The sequence below is a fragment of the Chrysochloris asiatica genome, unplaced genomic scaffold, assembly GCF_000296735.1.
Source record: "Chrysochloris asiatica unplaced genomic scaffold, ChrAsi1.0 scaffold00254, whole genome shotgun sequence".
Classification (NCBI taxonomy): Eukaryota; Metazoa; Chordata; class Mammalia; order Afrosoricida; family Chrysochloridae; genus Chrysochloris; species Chrysochloris asiatica.
Genome location: NW_006408772.1, coordinates 916,709 through 930,348, shown reverse-complemented (window position 1 = coordinate 930,348; position 13,640 = coordinate 916,709).

Below are 13,640 nucleotides of genomic sequence, written 5' to 3'. Positions count from 1 at the left end.
GGCACTTAGGCGGTCTCCATCTTTTTGCTATTATGGATAGTGCTGTGATACACATTTGTACATATATCTATTCATGTACTAGATTGCATTTCTTGTGGACATAGACCAAGTAGAGGAATTGCTGGATCATGTTGTTGTTGTTAGGTGCCATTGTGTTGGTACTGATTCATAGTGACTCTATGTACAACAGAACGAAAAAATTGAAAGGATGCTTCCTTGGGGTATGGCTAGCTCCCAATATTATGGACACGAGGGAAAAGCTCTCTCTCTTCCATTGCAGACCTTGGACTTTACAATTGTAAGCCATTCCCTTTATATAAACTTCTGCATATATATATACTTTTCACTGGTTTTGTTTCTATAGAAAATCTAGCCTTAAGATATGTGGTACTGAGACAGTAGGGTTCTAGTGAAACAAAATCACAAGAATGAGTTTTCTAAATTGGTTCTTAAATCTGACTAATTTTTAAGTCACTGGTAAAGAAGGTTGTAGGGTTGAAGCATGTCTGACCTCTTCACTGAAATTGGGTTTGGAATGAATTTGAGTTTGGTTTTCTTTCCCTTTTGTGAAGCCAGAGGAAGTCAGACACAGTCTCCATATGGTTTTTGCAGTTGGCATTAGAAACATGATTCATTGCAATGGCTCCAGATTCATGGAAGCATGACGTTTTGTAGGAGAAAGAACCAAGGGACATGAGAAGTGAAATGTTTGATTTTTAGATGGTTAGTTTGGATTTTGTTACCTGTAATGATTGCAAGAAAATACTTTGCCTCCTGTCTGATGGGAGAAAATTAGCTTTTAGAGTTGCCTGAAGCAGATGTTATGTAGGTTAAGCAGGATGGCTAAAAGGAGACCAAGGTCTACTTTGTGCCACTGTGCCAGAGAACAAAAGCCATATGCATATGGATTGGTGGTAGTCTAAGGGTGGAGAAGAAAAGATTGAACTTGAGTGTTTTTAAAAGGTTTACGTGTCTGACTGCCTTATGAATATTGGTTTCTTATTATTACATTGCTTGCTGATTATTATAAAATTGACAAATATGTGTGATAGATATGAATATTGGAAATTGTGATTACAGAGAGCTTGTGAGCCAGTCTTCAGCCTATACTTAACTGGATTTGCTAAAAGGAGAGTTAACTGCCTGGAAGAAAATAGGCTTTTTTGCTTTAAGGCTTTGTAGAGTATGGTGCCTTAGGTGGAATCTTGAGCCCCACCCAGGACCTTCAGAGTTTGAGACATTTACATTTTAAAAGATATTCATGCAGGAAACAAATAGACAGTATGACTTTTTGAGTTTCAAGCAAGGTGTTTCTTTGGAGGCATCAAGAAAAGGAAGGTCTGCCTATCAGAGAAAATCACCTTCTAGGACTAAAAGTTAAAGGGAACTGGTGAGAAGCAGATATTATGCTTGCTGGTGATTACCTGGGTCTACCTGTGAGTAGAAGTGGGGAAAGTGTGGCAATGAAGTCACAGACTGAGTTTGGACATGTTCTATTGCCAACTGTTAACCTTGAGATGAGAGAAAGAAGACGGACTGTCTAGTCTGAGGTTAAGGGAGTTGTGTGAACTCTTGAGCCCACAGACACTAACCTAACCCCTAAGGGTTAGGGTTGAGAGTGAAGGTACCAGCTGGTCTGAAGTGCAGGGAAGTGTGTGTGTAAACTTCCAAACTTGCAGCTGGTACCCATTTGACCTAGCTTGGATGGCTAGGGCTGAGCTGTGACCAGAATCATATCAGATGAAGATAAAGATGTTTGATACTGTGAGCAAGTGTATATTACTACAATTTGATGGACTGAACTTTTTGCTATGGATGCAGTTGTGCAAATTTACAACCAGAATGTAAGATTCTTCAAATCAAGGAACATGCTTGTCTCCTCAGTATATTGGGTTGATGTTGTTGTTAAGTGCGATCAAGTCAGTTCCAACTCATCAACCCTGTATAGGATTTCTGAGGAGTGACTGGTGAATTTGAATCACCAATCTTGTGGTTTAAACTGACCTTGTGGTCCAGTGCATTATCCATGGCTCCACACCAGAACTCCACTGGATTGATAGGGACAGGCAATTTAGGCATTGGCTATTAAAAATGGGGGACTATAAAAGCATGAAGTAGCTGACTTACAACCTTTCAAGGGTGTGCTTAGTTTCAGAATGAGGAGAGTACAGTAGAATCCCCATTAACTACTTTTCCTCTTTCCAGATGGGTCTGGTGAAAGTGGGTGGGAAATGATGCTGAGAGGATTTTATGATTTAGCAGGATTAATTGTGATTGTTTTTGTTAAGTGTCATCAAATCAATTCCAACTCACAGCGACCCTTTACAGGGTTTTAGACCAAAAATAAATGTTGCAAACATTAGTTATTATTTCTTCCTTGCTTTGACTACTGCCGATCTTTTTGTTGAGATTTATATGACTTCAATCCAGTATTAAAGGAAATTTATAAAAAGATCACTGTAAAGTATCTTAGTTTTTCTCTTCTGAAGGGTATGTGCAAGCATTATAGAAAGTAAGTTTTCCTTTGTACCTTGTCAGATATCTCCTTCCACATATGATAGCAAAACTTAAAGGCCAAAGGCAGACTTTAGAAAAAATGATGATTCATTCTTTAAGCATATACATATGTTTCATAATTTACTTTGATATATTTATTTGACTATGAGTCTCTATTGAGTGATATAAATGAATGACTTTCAGATAGAATAGTTGTTGTTGTTGTTAGGTGCCATTGAGTTGGTATCAACTCATAGTGACCTTATGCACAGCAGAACAAAACACTGCCCAATCCTGGGCCAACCTCACTACTGTTGCCACGCTTGAGTCCATCAATGCTGCCACTTGGCCAATCCATCTCGTTGGGCGTCTTACTCTTTATCTCTGACCCTCCACCTTACCAAACATGATATCCTTCTTCAGCGACTAGAATAGCAAACTGTATCTATTTTTTCTACGTCTCTAGTTGCATATATACCACTTAGGCAATTATTCTGTAAAGGCATATGCCATACATTTGGATTTTTGTTAAAGTTAGTTTCTACATGCCATTCAGCATTTGTCATACCTAATGAGAGTTTGTATATGCACAAGTGAATGTGTCAGGATCACTTGACAAATACTCCATTAAAAACATTGTTATAGTACTTCTCAAAAATGGTCAATGCATACATGAGAATATCCCTTTCCAGTGGCATAAATAAGGCACCTTAAGTTATTTTAAACTTCAAGTAATGACATAAATCACTATATAAATAGCAAGAAGATTAGTGAGAGAGTTTTTGAAGAAGTCCTTGAGTTGCTGATTTCTTTGGGCAAGAAATTAACTATTTGTCTGGCTCCTAGTAATGGTTGATTTGAGAGGAAATGGGCATCTTGCCATTGTTTTTAATGATCCCTATTTATCCCACTTATTTTTCATAAGCTGAAACTTTACTGGGATGCTTTTCTAGCTCTTCAAATTATTGATTGTTATTGCCCTCATTTAATTTTACCTTTTGTTATTTCATTATAATACCTGTGCCTTAGGAGGCAACAGACCTTTTAACCACCAAGGTCAGCAGACTATAGTTCTCTAAAGGAAGTTACCCCTCCAGGTGTAGATGATTATGTTAGTAACTGATCACTTCAACATTATCTTGTTTCCTCCTTCTTCAGTTTTCACTATTTTTTGCATATTTTCTAAAGTAATATATGTTAATTTAAAAAATCAAGGAAGTGAGAAGAAAAACAAAGATTAGAGTGTACATCAATTCTGTTAGAAAACTAGGCTGTATAGAAAATAGAAAAAGAAAAATCTCTTCAAATTATTTGGATGAATATTTTCTCATCCTCCTCTTCTTCCTTTCCCTTCTCACTTTTTCTGTTTTCCCCTCTTTTTTCTTTCCCTTGATTTGTCATTTCCAAAATGACTTGTGAGCAAGGGTATGAATTCCAAGGTATTTCAATTTTTATTAAGAAGGATATATATTACTTCTCTGTCTCTCTTTGTCAAGTACCAGTCGTGATGAGCAGTTGCAGTAATTTCTATGAAAATTTATTTGGAAAAAGGAAAACAGGCTTCTTTTTGAAACGCTCATCAGTAGATGGATACAGCTGAGAAAAGAATCAATGTGCTTGAAGATGTGTCAATAAAAACTTTCCAAACTTCAAAGAAAAGAGAAAAAAATAAAATGAAAAAAAGGAACAGAATATTCAAGAACTGTGAGGCAATTATAGTTGATCCTTGAACAATGCAGTGGTTACAGTTGCTGACTTCCCTTGAAGTAAAAAAAATCAAACCCCACATACAATTTGTAGTTGACCCTTGAACAACACACGTTTGAACTCTATGTTGCTACTGCAGTGAGCTCAAGTGTAACTATTCGTTTATATGCTGTGTGATACCAATCATGTCAATGTGAGCTGTTTATTTGTATACTGGAGAGCTGAAAGGCTTATGCAGAGATGATTAACTTTACTTGGTGCTTTAAGCAGAAAGTTGTGACACTTGAGAGCACTGCACTTATTGCTAGGTTCAGTAGAGTTGGTTCGACTCCTAGTGACTCTATGCACAACAGAAAGAAACATTGCCCAGTCCTGTGTCATTCTCACAACTGTGTTTGAGACCATTGTTGCTGCCACCATGACAGTGCATCTTTTTGGGGGGTTTCCTCCTTTTAGCTGGCCTTCCACTTTACCAATAATGATGTCCTTCTCACAACTGGTCCCTCCTGAACATGCCCAAAGTACAAGAGACTAAGTCCTGCCAACCTCTCTTATAAGAAACATTCTGGCTATACTTCTTATAAGACCAAATTGTTTGTTCTTCTGCCTCTTAATGGTATTTTCAATATTCTTTGCCAACACCTTAAATCAAATTCAATACTTCTATGGTCTTTCTTATTCAATGTCCAACATTCACATGCATTTGAGGCAATTAAAATACCATGGCTTGGGGCAGATGCTCTGTAGTTCTCTAATTCTTTGCTCTTTAATACTTTCAATAGGTTTTTCACAGCAGATTTGTCTAATGCAAAAAGCCAGTAATGATGAAATTGAAGAATTCTATCAACTTCTTTGGTCTGAAATTGTTTAAACATGAGATCAAGATGTATTGATAATTACTGGTGATTGGAATGTGAAGGTTGGAAACAAAGATAAAAGATCATTCCTCACTTCTTGTAGAGTCACATATGACTTCCAGTGGCAGTAGTTCCTCTCATATGTTATACCACAAACAAAAATGTTGGGCAATATTTGCTATGCCCATTGTCTCATCACAAGCCAGAGAGAAAAATTAGAAATCTCCTGCAGAATCCTTCACTATATTTTCAATTGTTATGTTATGTGCCGTGGAGTCGTTTATAACTCAAAGCGACCCTGTACAGAGTTTCTGAAGCTGTAAATCTTTATGGGAGCAGAAAGCCTCATCTTTCTCCCATGAAACTGCTGGTAGTTTCGAACTTCTGACCTTACGGCTCACAGCCTGATTTGTAACCATTACGCTTTCAATATCTTGTGCTAAATCAGTAATCTGATCAAGACAGTTCTCTGAGACGAACTTACACTCAAAATAATTTTACTTAGTCTGTTTCTAACAACTCTGCAGCAGTCAACATGCACTTTTCCACAAATTCTCCCTCAGCATGAGAACTCAGCTTCTTTGTGATTAGCGTACTCACCACCTAACTCATCAGAATAAAGTCTTTGTCACAAGGAGTCCAAGTGAAAGTGGTTTGTTGTGTTTCTAAACTCTCCCAATGAGCAGTGATTTTATCCAGATGTATTTGGCCTCCCAATTCATTGAGCTTAGCGTGTTTTGAGCTATAATGATGCTCCAGACTGACTTTTTTCATAACTGCTAATGCATCATCACACACTAGACATACAGGTTTGACTTTGACTTCAACAAAAAAGTAATCATTTGTCCATTTCTTTTGGAAAGATTCTGCATCAACTTTTCTTTGTAGTCTCCATTTGTGGAATGTCACACCACTTAAGTTTTAATAACTATCCAGGGTGTGTGTCCCCAGCAACATGATTGTTTAGCTTTGATTGATTGATCTGGCATCTTGAATTTAGAATATATGCAACATTCATATCAGCAACTCCTGAGGTCTTTTCTTTGTACTGTAATTTCCTTAATCTTCATCTGAGATTCAGTTTTCTAATGATTGTTGATCAAGGATGTATGGATAAAGATTGTATTGGAGTTACCATCTGTGTTGACAAAGAAATCGACATCATTGTCAATCATCAGAGGCAAGGTCATCAATGTTGAGAAGAATAATTTCATCGCATCTCGTCTCATCATCACCAGATCGCCATAGTTTCACCACTGTGTCTTAACACTTTGCAAGGTGTTAACACTCCTATCCTGCCTGGCACTGACTGTCCTCTGAGTCACCACAATAAAGGAAGATGGGCCGCGGGGTTGCTGACAAGAAGCTTATGTGTCTGTTCGTCATGCACCCATATGTGTCCTACCTGTCTATCTTGTAATGGATGTTCCTTGTTTGTCCCTCAATATTTACAGGATGATTATAATTCACTTAATATGAATTTATGTTGTTATGAAAAAAGCTCTTAGATTTATTGACTTTTGAGTCCTGTCTGCAGTTACCTTGCTATACAGGGTCGCTATGAGTTGGAACTGACTCCATGATACTTAACAACAACATGTATAAATTCTTGTATATTTGTATTTGGGCAAAGGGTTAAAGACTTAGATTATACTTTGGGAAACAAAATTTAGGAAAGTAATCAAAGTCATTGTGAAAAAAGAAGAAGAAAAGCATTTCATTTAGTAGAACAGCTTATGCCTCCTTCCTTGAATATGGCAGAGATCAAAACAAAGCCATGAAGCCACCAGTGTTGAAGGTGGTCAGTAGATGATACTTAGAGAAGAAATCCCCAATTTTTTATGTATTCTGAGCAGTTAATGTTTGAAATCTGTGACATTGTGTTGATAGTACCAATGGGTGTTCAATATTTCAGATCTTCCTTAGATGTGCTAGAAAAGGATTGAAGGTAAATAATAATGCATTTTATAGTATTCCATGAAACTATTGATTTAGGGAAATTAATGAAAGAGTGCATAAATTACAGTCCCACACTGTTGTTATTGTGAAGTGCCAGTGAATCAGTTCCAACTCTTAGCTATGATGTACAGGGTTTCTGAGGCGCTGTTGATGGTTTGAACTTCCAAACAGTGATTATCCTTCAGTGCCGTAACAGGCCTCCACAGTTCCACACTTGTTGTTTTTAAGTGCTGTTAAATCATTTCCAACTTATAGCAACATTATGCACAACAGAATCAAACAGTAACTGATCCTGCACCATACTCACAATGATTGTCAAGTTTGAGCTCATTGCTGCTGCCACTGTGCATCTATCTTGTTAGGGATCTTCCTCTGTTCCCCTGACCCTCCACTTTAGCAAGCATGATGTCCTTCTCCAGGAACTGGTCCATCCTGAAGATATATCCAAAGTATGAGAGACGAATTCATGCCATCTTGGCTTCTAAAGAGCATTCTAGCTGTACTTCTTTCAGCTCAGGTTTGTTTGTTCTTCCAGCAGTCTATGGCACTTTTAATATTTTTCTCACCATCACCATAACCTAACACCATAACTCAAATATATATGAATTCTATGGTCTTCCTTATTCACTGTCCAAGTTTTACATGCATGGGAAGCTATTTAAAATTCCATGGGATGGGTCCGGTGCAAGTTAGTCCTCAAACTGACATTTTTGCTCTTGGACACTTGAAAGAGATCCTCCTGTGCAGCTGATTTGCCTAATGTAATAAGCCGTTTGATTTCTTCACTACTGCTCCCATGAGTACTGATAGTAGACCAAAGTAGAATGAAGTCTTTGATAACTTTAATCTTTTCTCCATTTATCTTGCTGTTATTAATTGGATTTTGGTTTTCTTTACATTGAGGTGCAACACATACTGAAGCCTGTCATCTTTGATCTTCATCAGTGAGTATTTTAAGTCTTCTTAACTTTCAGTATGCAAGTTGTATAATCTTCATATTGCAGGTTGTTAATGAGTCTTCTTCCAATTCTGATGCCATGCTCTTCTTCACATAATCCAGTTTCTCAGATTATTTGTTCAGCATATAGATTGAAAAAATATGGTCAAAGAATATAACCTTGACACACCTTTCCTGATTTTAAACCATTCAGTGTCCCCTTGTTCTGTTTGAACAACTGCCTCTTGGCCCATAGTACAGGTTCATCATGTGCACAGTTAAGTGTTCCAGAATACTCACTCTCTGCAATGTGTTCATAGCTTGTAGTGATCCACACATTCGAAAGTCTTTGCAAAGTCAATACAATTTGTATTCCATCAATTCCTTGCCAATGCCTACAGTGCACCTTGAACATCTTCCTTCAGTACCATTGGATCTTGAACATAACATATCTTATCTCTTGACATGTTTGAACATTATTTCTTTTTTGTGTAGTGACTCTGTGTATGCGCTTCATCTTATTTTTATGCCTTCTGCGTCATTCAATATTTTCCCCATAGAATATTTCTTTATTGAAAGTTGAGGCTTGAAATTTTCTTTCAGTACTTTCAGCTTGAGAAATGCTAAACATGTTCTTCCCTTTTGGTTTTCTAACTCTAGGTCTTTGAACATTTCATTCTATTACTTGACTTTGTCTTCTCAAGTTATCCCTTTGAAATTTTCTGTTTAGCTCTTTGTCATCCTCATTTCTTCCATTTGCTTTAGCACTTGTATGCTGGAGAGCAAGTTTCAGAGTCTCTTCTGACATCCATTCTAGTCTTTTCCTTTTTTCTTGTCTTCTTAATTACCTTTTGCTTTCTTCCTCTATGATGTCTTGTTGATGTCATCTCACAACTTTTCTGGTCTTTGATCATTAATGTCAAATGCATCAAATCTGTTCTTGAGATGATCTATAAATTCTGCTGGGGTATGTGTTCAAGGTCAAATTTTGGCTCTCATGATCTTGTTTTATTAGTCCTACATTAGACTACTAAAATACATGAGTCTGATTATAGCTGAATTTCAGGTTCCCCAGAAGTGTATTCAGAGATTAATATACTTTCTCCCTTTATCAACTAACATTTAATTATCTATCAAATATGACTGTTCATTATACATATTTGAATTTATTACCATTAATTTAAAATTAATATGATCTAATAAATACATAAGGAGTTCTGGTAGCATAGTGGTTACGAATCAGGGCTGTGAACCTTAAGGTCAGCAGATGGAAACTACCAGCTGTTCCATGGGAGGAAGATGAGGCTTTCTGCTCAAGTAAAAATTTACAACCTCGGAAACCCCGTACAGGGTCTCTGTGAGTCAAAACCGATTCCACGGCACATAACCACCACCAATAAATACATAAAATGTATCACTATCTCTTCTGTATACCAGGAGACTGGATCAGTGTTTTGTTCTGTTTTGCATAGGGTTGCTATGATTCAGTACTGACTCAATGGCACCTAACAACAATAGCAACAACATATCTTTATTATGGGAAATATGAGACAAAAATCTTAGAGTGAAAAAATTATTTAAAAAGGCCAATTTTTCTGGTCATAAAGACACTGGAAGGTCCTAAGACTATGGCCCTCAACCACCCTTCAGGTCAGGAATGATACTTACCTTCTTGGCACAATTTTCAGTGAAGCAGTAGATAGGAATATAGAGTAGGACAACAGTACTAGTAAAGTACGCTCACCAGGGAATGGTCAATCATTCAAGATCAAAAGAGCAACATTTACCTAAGGACAAAGTTGAGAAGGGATGGGAAGCAAAGTTGGATGGAACTAGGAACCAAAGGGAGGAAAGAGGATAAGGCTGTTGCATGGAGGGGATTGCATTCATTAAGATGCATATGCTTTGTTTAATGTAAAATTGATGATCTTCTCTGTAAACATTCACTTAATTCATAATAAAAGATTAAAAAACAAAACAAAACAAGTAAGAGTGGGACAATATAATCATTTGCATTGTTCCACTATTATTGTGTGCCATGACTGGGTATTGATTTCCTCATACAGTATGGATACTTTATTGGAATTCATAGTCCTAAGAAGCATTGGGATTAATAATTGTGGATTTATTCCTACAAGTATTTTTTTCTCTTGTATCTCAAACTAGAATCTGGATCCTTGGTAATTGAGTTCCCAATATTAAATGGTCATATTGTTAACCTTTACTCATTTTATTGGCAGAATGTGCTTCCTGAAGTAAAAAATGTACCAATGAAATATCCAATAGACAATAGAATGTTGGAGGATGACAGTCAAGTCTAGAAGAATCACTTGGAATAATCATATACATTGGCTGAGATAAAATTGAGAAGTCAAGATTTGGTACCTAAGGGTGAGAGCCAAAAGAAAACTACTAAGTAATTGATCAGAAAAAAATAATGAAATATAAATGATGGTCAGCAGGGAGCAGGTGAACAAAAAGTGATATATTTGATGATCAACATCATAGAACCTGAACTACAGCCAGGCATACATGGATATCTATGAACATTGTGGGTCTAGGTTTAAGATTCAAATGCATGTGCATAGCCTGTCAGATCCACTCTGGTTTCTAAAGAAGATCTTTTAATTTTTTCTAGCTTCCACTCAATGCTCTTATCCTCCTTAAATCACTTTTTACCTCCTATTATCATTCTCCCTATAAAAATCAAGTTTCATTGATACTAGAGTTTCCCTTTGATGTTACTTGCGTACCAGAAACTGGGGTCATGGATCCAGAGCTAGGGTTCTCCCTAGCTAAGAATTCCCTGAGAGAGCCAGTCTTATGCCTTGCCCTATACATTTTCTGTTACAATTTTCTCACTTATAGCTTCATCTTTTGTTTTTTTCTCCTCCAGCCCTGGTGTGGCACTATAGGATAAGAATTGGACTGCTAACTGCAAGGTTGGCAGATCAAACCCACCAGTCGCTCCTTGGAAACCCTATACAGGCTAGCTATGTGTTGGAACCAACTCGATGGCACTTATCAATAACAACAGCATTCTTCTCATGAATCTCGAGTTGGTACAAGTGATTGATGTACTCTGCTGTTAGATATTCCAGTCTACCCAGAAGCACCCTAGAAAGAGGTTCTGGTGTTGTTTCTGAAAATTCAGCTATTGTAAACCCCGTGGAACACAGCTCTACTATGCAAACATAGGGTCACTATGCAATGAAAGAACTGGTTTTATTCTTCCCATATAATGTATAGTTTCTCTGAATAACTTTGTCTAATGCTGGATCTGTTTCAACATGTCTCAAGTAGCATTTGGTCCTGGACTAATATTTTGAATTGTTTTTAATGTTAAACAGACCCTGGTGTCATTCATTCCGTCACTTTTCTAACATCATTTGCATTCCTACAATATAAGCATTGTGCTAGTACTGAGATATAATGACAGCGTAACCAATGGAAGACAGGAACTCTTATACATTGCTGATGGGAGTATAAATCAGTAAACTATTTGGAGAAGGAATTTGGCAATATTTTAAAAGATGAATATATATATTTGGCAACATTCTACAAAGTTGAATATGTACACACCCATTGTTCAGTGAATTCATGTCTAGGTTTGTACCTGTAAAAACTCTTGTTCCTTGTCATTTGATTCACTTGCTTTTCTTTCACTTATAACATACTATATAGAGCTTACAAAGTTTACAATCAGAAGAAATTGCTTATAGTTATTTTCATAATTATAAAGTGAATTAAAAAAAATCAGTCACAAAAATAAAATAGAGTGGTTAAAAATAACCAAAGAGAAGAAGACACTGTGTCCTTGTTCTTGTCTGACAGTCTTTATAGTGTCCATGGCATTGCAAAGCTTGCGTTCAGGACTCTCTAGTGAGTTTATTAAAACTAAAACAGACCTTTGTGAATAATGGTACTCAGTCAGACTTAAACTTCTTATGTTTACACAGCTCCTTTTAAACAGAAGATACCCACCCCACTTCCACATTTACATTCAACCCTAGCTATCTGAACTCCTGTCAGAATTAATTCTGTCTTGAGTTGTTGTCTAGAAAAAATCATTATAAATATAAATACAACAGCATAAATATATACATTGCCATTTCTATAATATACAGAATTCTAATCTTATTATGTTATTAAGTGTTATTGAGATGATTTCTATTCATAGAGACCCTTTATAGGATTTCTGAGCAGCGGCTGGGAGGTCTGAACCACCAACCTTGAGGTTAGAAACCTAGTGCCTATGTTACCAGGACTCCATAATATACAATTATATTATTATTTGTTGTTGTTAAGTGCTGTAAAGTCGGTTCCCACTCATAGTGACCCTGAATAGGCTTTCCGAGGAGCAGCTGGTGAATTTGTACCACTGACCTTGTGGTTCAAACCGACCTTGAGGTCCAGTGCATTATCCCACAGCACCACACCAGGACTCCCAATTATAGTATATATATCTTCAAAATAGCCGTATAGATTAAACATCCATACTAACCGAGGAAAAGATAAAGTTTAAGATGTGCTGTCTATGAGAAAGTGTGACCCAAATCTCAATGACATACTTCACAGATATTAAAAAATCTGTCATTGCTATCATTTCCCCCAGCAACTGACTTGGCAGCAAAGGCTTTACTGCTTCTCCATTTGCTTGATTTCTGTTCTGTTTAAAGCAAAATCTCAGCAACATGTCTCCACATGCAAGGTAAGACGGAGAAGAAAACAAGTGAAAAATTGTAGCAATTAAATGTGAAGGGGGATTTTGAGATTGCCCTTTGAAGAATTATGTGACTTTCCCAGCAGCATTAGTTTGTTACTACAAAATGAGCCTGTGCTTCATTTTTATGTCTAAATTATAATGCAAAACTTGTATTTATTCATTTAGCAAAATTGTTGTTGTTAGGTGCCTTCAAGTTGGCTCCGACTATGCATGACAGAACAAAACACTGCCTGGTCCTGCATCATCCTCACAATTGTTATATTTGAGCCCATTTGCTGCCATTGTGTCAATCCATCTCCTTGGAAATCTTCCTCTTTTTCATGGACCCTCCACTTTACAAAGCATGATGTCCTTCTCCAGAGCATTTATTGCGGATCTAAGCAAAATGAAGTCTTTGGCAACTTCAATCTTTTCTCCATTTGTTGTTGTAAAGTGCCCATAGTGACCCTACATAGGGTTTCTGAGGAGCGGCTGGTTTACTGACCTTGTGGTTCAAACCAACTTTGCAGTCCAGCACGCTAACCCACAGCACCACAGCAGGACTCCATTTATCATGAAGTTGTTTATTGGTCCAGTATGAAGATTTTCATTTTCTTCACACTATGGTGCAACCCATATTAAAGGCCATAGTTCTTGATCTCCATCAGTGTTTAAAGTCCTCTTTGCTTCCAAGTAAGCTGGGTTGTGCCATCTGTATATGTTGTTAAGGGTTGACAAATTGGTCCCCATTCATAAAATGCTGTATATGGTTTCTGAGGGACTATCTTGTGGTTAGCAGTCCAATTCTTATCCTATAGTGCCAAACCATATAACAGGTTGTTTGTTAAGGATTCTTCCCTGCAATTCTGATGCCATGTTCTTCTTCATATAATCCAACTTCTCAGATTATGTATTAAGCAAGATGGAATTAGTATGGTGAAAAGATACAATTCTGTCATATACCTTTTGTTTTTAATCC